The sequence below is a fragment of the Camelus ferus genome, chromosome 14 (genome assembly GCF_009834535.1).
Source record: "Camelus ferus isolate YT-003-E chromosome 14, BCGSAC_Cfer_1.0, whole genome shotgun sequence".
Lineage (NCBI taxonomy): Eukaryota > Metazoa > Chordata > Mammalia > Artiodactyla > Camelidae > Camelus > Camelus ferus.
Window position 1 is genome coordinate 9,003,675 of NC_045709.1, and position 8,502 is coordinate 9,012,176.

The 8,502-nt window shown below is 38.8% G+C and overlaps 1 long non-coding RNA gene across 1 annotated transcript; it reads left to right on the top strand.

Moving 5' to 3' along the window:
• Nucleotides 1-482: 482 nt before the first annotated feature.
• LOC116668533 lies at nucleotides 483-8,502 on the top strand. The gene is made up of 3 exons (XR_004325657.1): nucleotides 483-1,321; nucleotides 1,848-2,751; nucleotides 5,894-8,502. It is a non-coding gene; the product is annotated as an uncharacterized LOC116668533 (long non-coding RNA).

Below are 8,502 nucleotides of genomic sequence, written 5' to 3' on the forward strand. Positions count from 1 at the left end.
AGGAGGAGGAGGAAAAGGACTGTTGGGAAATACGCCAGCGCACCCTATTCTTAACAAAGCCTACCCTCGGGGGTGACTAGTTAACCACCTACCCTGCTGGGGTTTTATCAGAGCCTAACTGACCTGGGGGAAGAGAAATACCCAGCTCCAGTCCACTCTCGCCTTCCTGTCCCACCCAAGGGGGAAGAAAAAAAACTGAGAAAACACTTGTGAAGTTCACAGTCCAGAAGTACAGGCTCTGAAAGACAGAGACCTAATCCCAGGGCTGCAGAACATCCCCCCTGGCCCCGCCGCACACACATCATCACCACATGACTAGAGCTTATTTACAACAGCTTCTTTTACCCGGTACACCATGTCCACCCATCAAGGGAAAATTATAAGCCAAAAACACAGTTTGAACAGACAGAGCAAGCATCAGCAGTAGACATGGCAGGGATGTTGGAATTATCAGACAGGAAATTTAAAACAACTCTGATTAATATGCTAAGGCTCTGACGGAGAAAGGAGACAGCATGCAAGAACAGATGGGCAATGTAAGCAGAGAGATGGAAATCCTACAAAAGATGCAAAAAGGAAAGCTAGAGATAAAAAACACTGTAACAGAAATGAAGAGTGCTTTTGATGGGCTTACTGGTAGCCTGGACATGGCTGAAAAAAATCATCTCTGAGCTAAAAACTCATAATAGTGCCATTGATTAAGACAGAGAACATAGGAGGAGGACCAGATTAGATCCTGGATACATACAGCAAGCAAAGGAAAAACTTGTTAAAGATGAAACATTTTTCTTCATGCTGAGAAGGAACCATGGAGGGTCTGCCCTGTCGAAAGAGGAATGTGCAGGACCTGGGAGCAAAAACAAGATGGAGAAAAGCTGGGCTAATGAGAAAAGACGCAGCTTCAGTGGAAGCCACAGGTAGTTACTATTTTCCATGCAATTTTATTCAGACTACAGAATAAAGCACATGAAGAAGCTATGCAGAGAAATGTGGGAGAGGTGGCATGAACTAAGATGGCATGAACTTCCCAAAGTATTAATTATTGATCAATTTAAAAATGTCTCGGAGGCTAAGCAGGCAGAGAAACCAGAAGACTCTAACGGATAACAGCTTCAGAGGTGTTCAGAGGTCGGCTCTCCAGAACATCAGCACTGCTCCAGGCATGGTTGATGAGGTTCTTGTTTTGTGGGCACATACCAAATTCCTCCAGGATTTCTGGAGTTCGTTCTACTTCTCAAAGTCGGGGATGCTGAACTCACTCCAAACAGCACTCAAATTACAGGCCATCATGTCCTTGATGTCTTGGTGTGTTTCTGATCCTGTAAGTATGTATCTCACCTTCCTTCTAAAGCCCACTGGCTTACGTTGGCATAGAATTGGAGTACTGGGCACATCTGGCTGGAAATTTTCTAATAATCCTGGGGATTCAAGAGGGGATGGTGGGGGCCAAGGTGTGGGAAGCAGGGATACTGCAGCAGCACAGAACACAGCAGGGGCCTCTGAACAGGTCCCAGTCCAAGACTCGCCTCCCACCCGGGTTCATTCAGTACTGGTGTTATGTTTGGCAACAGAAACATACAGAAATGTAAGGCAATTTGAAGCTCTGATTCCAGCTATATCTAGCAAGTATGATAAGCCCCCTCAATTCTACTAAATTAATCAGAATCAAACTATTTCTATTCTGTAACTGTAATCTTAAACAGTTACTAGAAGCTAAAATTTGGCTTTTAGCTTCAGAGTGATGCCATGTTGTTAATTTTTAATTAGTCTGCTACAGTGCTGTGTCTATTTACAGAAGACAGATAATTAAAACAGTAACACACTTTTTAATATGTTTGTGTCTGCAGATGTATGTCTACAAATGAAAAGGAACAAAGGGAACTCATCTGCCAAGAAGCAGAAGAGCTGGACACTTTTTCCATTTAGAGACAAGCAGTACACACTCCTGAGGGTAGAGAAGGTTCTGACACCTGCTGCAGGATAGGGAAGAGAAGCGCTGGCCTAAGTACAGTTCCCAGCATAGGGATGCTCACTGCCATTTCTGCACTGTTTGTTGCATTGCACCAGTATCGGGGGTAAACCTATAAATATTACTTGCACTGTAGGGGATCATAAGCATACTGTTAAGCATGCACACTGAGAACTTTAGGTTCATCTTAGCAGGGAAAACAATATATAAGGTATTTTATTCTTTAACACAAGATTCAAAAGATGAAATTAAACTAAATGAAAGCTATAGCTGGCATGACACCCCAAAATATGGAGCACCAGAAGTTGAGAGGAGTAACCAAGAGAGTGGATGACAAACAGAAAACAAAAGGATGTTGGCAAACTGGACTTATGGATTCTATCTATCAAATTGAGGTTTAATAAGGATGATAAGTAAGAGGAATTTCATTTGCATTTGAAAACTGCTTCCACAAGTATATGTTGGAGGCTATGTGGTTTAGCAACAACACAGGAAAAAAAGTTTTAAGGTTTTAGCTTATTTTACAGTCAATATGATGTGATGACATAAGAATAGTTAGTCTTGAATTCTATTTATAAAACACAATAGTATCTGGCAATAGAGATGTGTTCTGCTCTAGTGAAACCACACCACCACCTGATTATTGCACTCATTTCTCGGGAACACTTGAAGAGGACCTGTTTTAATTAGCATACAATCTAGGCTGTTGATACAATGAGATCTATTGACTCAGTGGCTTAAAGAACAAAGAAGCTTGCTTCTCTCCTATGTAACAGTCCCAGGTGAGTGTTCTAAGATGGTAAGTGGCTCTGTTCCATGTGGTCATTCAGGGAACCAGGTTCCTTCCATCATCATTGCTTCATCATCCACCAGGGTATTATCATCTACTGCAGAGCTGAAACAGGGTCACTGCTATGACCAGGTGACAGTTGAATGTGAACAGAAAGGACATGCAGAAGACATAGCCACTGTCATAAGGTGCTGGCCAAGAATTGGCCCTCATTCTTCCACTCCCATTCCACTATCACCCAGTGTTCCCATACCTAACTGCATGGCAGGCTGGGAAAGTAGGTCAGCTAGACACCCCATGTACCCGACTGGAATTCTAGAGTAACAAAGGAAAGGGAGAGTGAATTCTGGTGGCTCAATCACAATTCTCTGCTACAAGCTCTCGGAGAAACAGCAATCAGAATGATGGGAGAAGGCTGCATATCATGTTTTGAAACATGTCACATCAGAAGAAAATAAATACTGAGTTTCCTATGGAAGAGATTAGATTAGTGTATTCTCTGGGGCTCTAGGTATTTAAGCTGAGTATTATAGGAAAAAGACTTTCTAAAATAATTATTAAAAGATATGAGGATTTACTTTTGGATGTGGAAATTCCCTCTTACAAGAGATGTTTAAGCAAAAACTTTGTATTTCTTTAAGGAGGTTTAGAATTTCGTCAAGTGTTCCGTGTGGCCCAATGTCCCTTTCTAGCACTGGGTTTCTATGATTTTGTCTAAATTTGTGTTTATAACTCACGGGATAAGGGAAGGGAATCCCGACGTTTCTTTGGAGTTTGCTATGCATAAGTCCTCAAGCAACCTTTGAAGTAGACATTGTTAACTTACTATCGATGCCTAGAAAGTTTAAGGACCCAGAACTCTTACCAGGACCCAGGTGGCATTACTGGGATGGCAATCACCACCAGTCTGACTGATGAACTCATGATGTTTCTACCAAGCTGCTGCCTCCCAGAACAAAAGTCAAATCTGAACTGTGTTCCCTTTTGTTTCCTCTTCCCTCCCCCAAATTCTTTATCTTACTTATCAGGATTGACTGTCTGAATGACATTGGCTATCCTGTAGGACTTAGCACAAGATAGGAGCATTTTAACATCTGGTCTTTTTTCCAGCTCTTTCTACTGGACTGAGTTGTCATCCACGCTTCTCCTTAGCCCAGAGGCAGAGCCACCTATTCATCCAGCAGCTTCTGCCTGTCTCACTCCTTCCTTAAGAGCACAGGGATTCTCCTATAACCCCACACCAGAATGCAGTGAGTCATTTTCTGCTTTCACCTGCCGGTGTTGTAGAAAAAAGTAAGGTTTAATTTGAAATTAATTCCTCGGCTCTTGTGCATTGAAATGGATGTCAAAAGTGAATTAATCATCACCGAAGCTTCTACCATAGAAAATTTACCCAGATTCCCTCCAAAGAGAGGATGATTCATGCGAAGCACCTGTTTTGTCTCCTTAGTAACTGCTCTTAGATGTCCCTCTTGCATTTGCATGCAGGCGAGCACAGCAAATTGGCTGGGGGAAGGGAAGAGGTTTGCAGCATACAGAGTGTGCTCCGGGCAGAATGTCACCTGTAGCACTGTTTGCAGACCATCTCATGCTTTATGGGCTCACTTTGCGTATCTGTTATAACCCCAGCATCGATTCAACTGCAGACTCAGTGTGGACATAAGTCTGGAAAATTACTGATGTCCTCAGGGAAGGTTTGGTGACACACAATATAACTGGCACTGCTGTAATCTCTGTATTTGGAAGATAGATTCATCTCTGTATTAAAAATGTGCCTTTCTTGCCTTTGACCTTTGCTGCAATTAGAGTTAGGCATACAACTCTATCAAGAAGGACGTGGGTTGGGTTAATGGGAGAAGTTCAATCAAACCACTTTTCCTGTTTAACCACAGGAAATAATATCCTAAGAATTGGGGTTTTTTTTTATGGTTCAGTGTGGTTTTTACATATTTCTTTCACAAAGCCTCTCTCACTGGCACTGTGGTAAAATAAGAATATTTGGATCAAGAGCTGAATACTCATGTCCAGTGTGTTCTCAGCCACTAATGAGCTGGTGCCAGTAAACGAATTGCTTGGCTACCCTGGGTTTCCTCTTTGGAAACTGAAGGATCCAACTACATGATGCCATTAGCCCTTCCAATTCTAAAATTTGACATCATTTCCTGGGATCATATGAGTTTTAAAGTTAGAGCTAGGTAGCTTAACACTTGACTTTATTAGTCCAGAGATTATCCAAAATGGAAGGTTACTTATTCTGTCCCTTTATTTTACAAATCATATCCAGAAATGTTAAGTTACTTGTCCAAGTACACAGAAAATTCAAATCTTTCATAGTTTCATTTTTTGTTTCTATTTTTATCATAATTTAATACGTTTATCATTGCAGTCAAATAGACAAGACTTGTGATGAAAAAGTCATTCTCACCTGCTCTCTTTTTCCTCCTCCTCAAAGGCAGTTACTTTAAAACTTATTTTTAACTGATTCTGCTAGTTATTTACTTCAATATCTCTAAATATTATGTTGTTTCAGCTTTGGGTATTGCCTAAAACACAAAATACACATTCCTCAACCCTCTCTTTTCCCTGTGAAGTTGTATCATAATTTTGTTAAGATCTGTATTCAGTATTAATTTAATGACATGAATATTATTCACTGTTGAGGTATGAAGCATATTATGATTACTTTTCCTTTCTGTTTCCTTTTCCCTGAAGTTAATAATTATCATGTTTTTATTTTGCTTAATTTTCTATAAATAATTACAAATCCAACCCAAATGCCCTATAGTTGTGTCCATCTTCTATTTTAAAACTCCTTTAGATGTGGCACAAATTTTATCTTCTTGAAGACATATCTCCCCAAAACTTTTAATCTGCTTCAGTCTGGGCCAGCTGCTCTCAAGACCAGCTGTGCGCTGGTCTCTGTGTGCTCTCCATTGCCTCTTCTCCTTTGGATACCCTGCCCCTCCCTCTTGTAATGGGTCTTCAGTTGCCTGGATCCCACATCTTCTTCTTTCTTGGTTTAATCTCTAACTTTGGCAGAACATTTCCTCTAATAAATTCGTAAGTAAAGGTACATGGGAGGTAAATTTTTTGAGACCCTGCATGTCTGAAATGTCTTTATTCTACCCTCCCAGGTGATTGATGGCTTCCCCAGATATAGATTCCTCGACAGAACATGATTCTCTTCCTCAGAATTTTGAAGGCATTTGTCCGCCATGTTACTATGATCCAGTGTTGCTGTTGAGGTGGGTCGGGCTCTTTATTTGTGAAGAAATGCCCTCTGAATTTCATGCAGAGGTCATAGGAGCTCTAGGGGATTGTCAGGTTTCTTTTGTGTTTATCACCTTGACTAATCTGCACTTTTCCCTGCACTTGTACTTGCCACTAACTGCTTGCTTGTCACAGGGCTCGGTCCATGAACCCCTTCTCTTTCTTCAGCTTTATTTACAATGAAAATACGGACTGCTACTCATAGTGATGTGAGTTTGAGTGAAATAACAAGCACACCCTGTGGAACTATTTGCTTGATAAATAATATCTGGACAATCACAAAAATCTCACAGGAATTTTCTTTTCCTAATGCCCACTAGTTTCCTTCATAAGAGCTTTAATAACAAAATAAATAACCAACAGTGACTATTTTCAAAGAGAATTTTTGTTGAGGATATATTAATAGTACTAAAATACTACTATTTGTAGTCTTACACAGTGTAAATAGCAGATCCCCCAAAAAGGATGCTTGGTGAGGGAATATTGGATAAAAAAGGGAAACGTCTATCTTCTTTTCTTCTCCAAATTCCCTGATACGACAAAAAAAAAAAAAACACTTTTGATGGGATAAAAGAGGAATAAACTTATAATGTCACTGGAAGACAGAAGGGGGAATATCAATTCTTAGAGGAGAGAAATCAGGTGGAAATTGGAATTACAATAGCATTTAAAAACCTTAAGAGATTCTTATAATTAACTTTATGCCAATAAGGTTGAAAATATCAATAATTTTTAGAAACATAAATTATTAAAAATTCATACAAGAAGAAACAGTAAACCCGAATAAATCAGATACTTTAAAGAAATTGAATCAGGAATCAGTAACTCCCTCACCCAGTAATTCTTTCATTTCTGGCTTCTTTTGCTTAACATTATGTTTGTAAAATTTGTCCATGTTGCCTGTAGCAGTAACTTGTTATTTTCATTGACACAGAGTATCCATTTTATGAATATACCAAAACTTCTTTGTCCATTATGCTACTGAGGGCACTTCCAGCTTGGGACTATTATAAGTATCCCTGAATGAACATTTTTGTACCAGAATCCAACATCTTAAAAGACATATGTATGCATTTCTGCTAGATAGATATCCAGCAGTGGGAATGCTCATTCCAGTAGTAGAATTAGAGTATGCATATATTCAATTTTAGTAGATGTTGCTTAATAGTTTTCTAAAGGAGTATACCAATTTATATTTTTACTAGTAATGTATGAGATTCCAGTTGCTGCACATCTTTACCAACACTTGGTGCTGTTGGTTTTTAAAATTTTAGCCATTCTGGAGAGTTTGTAGTCCCATCTTATCATGACTTTAATTTGCACTTACTTCACGATATTGAGCACATTTTCATGTGTTTATTGACCATGGGCATCCTCTTCAATGAAATGCCTGCTCAAAATTTTTGTCCATTTTTTCAGGAAGGAAGGGTGAGTAATAGCTATCTTTTCTTTCTGACTTACAAGAGTTATTACATATACATATATATCTGATAGCCAGGCATATCAGATATATTTATTATAAATATTACCCTCTGAGGCTTGCTTTTTCACTCTCATCTCTTTTGATAAAGTTCTTAATTTTAATAAGTCCAATTTATGAATTTTTTCTTTGTGAGTAATGCTTTTGTTATCCCATGAAAGATATCTTAGCATATTCCCGTGTTACATTCCTATGTTATCTTCACATATAAGTCCACAATCAACTTGGAATTGGTTTAATGAATAGTGCAAAGTAGAAATCAATATTTATTTTTTCCAGTTAAATATCCAATTAACTTAGTATCATTTATTGAAAAGACTATACTTTTTCAGTAGTAATCTTGCATGCTAGGTACTTAGCTTGGGGCTTTGCTGGCATTATCTTACTTAATCTCTGCAAATATAAAAATGTATTTTTATTCCTACTTTATAAAAAGGAAATTGAGGCGCAATGAGAATAAATAAATTTTCCAAAATCACAAAGATAGTGCAACTCAAATCTAGCTCTGTTTGACTCTAGAACCCATGCTCTCTACTAAACCAAGCTGAGATTAAACAAAAGAAAAATCAGATTTTCTTATTAGTGAAGACCCGATTGTCCATTAGTAAGCCCTGCAAAAGGCGGTTATAGGAAGGAAGAGTTTAGTTATGTGTTTATGGTTTGTTAGGTGAGGATTTTATTTGGGGTGTGTATTTTCTCTGTCTCTGGAGTTCTTGATATACTCTCAAATAAAAACATTTCCCGTTTACTACTGAGTGGGCTATCATCCAATAATCAAGCAATATAAACAAATTCCAACATTTTTCTATTCAATGTGGAGTTAGATTCCGTGTGTCTGTGGTTGACCTGCGCAGTGGTCTAGGAAATAGTGCCAATTAAGGCCAGGTCATAGGTTAGATCTGCATTTCCTAAATGTGTTTTACAGAGCATACCAGTTTTATGTGATATTGACAGATATTGTTCAGGAACAAAAGAGTAAGTGTCTAGGGGTAG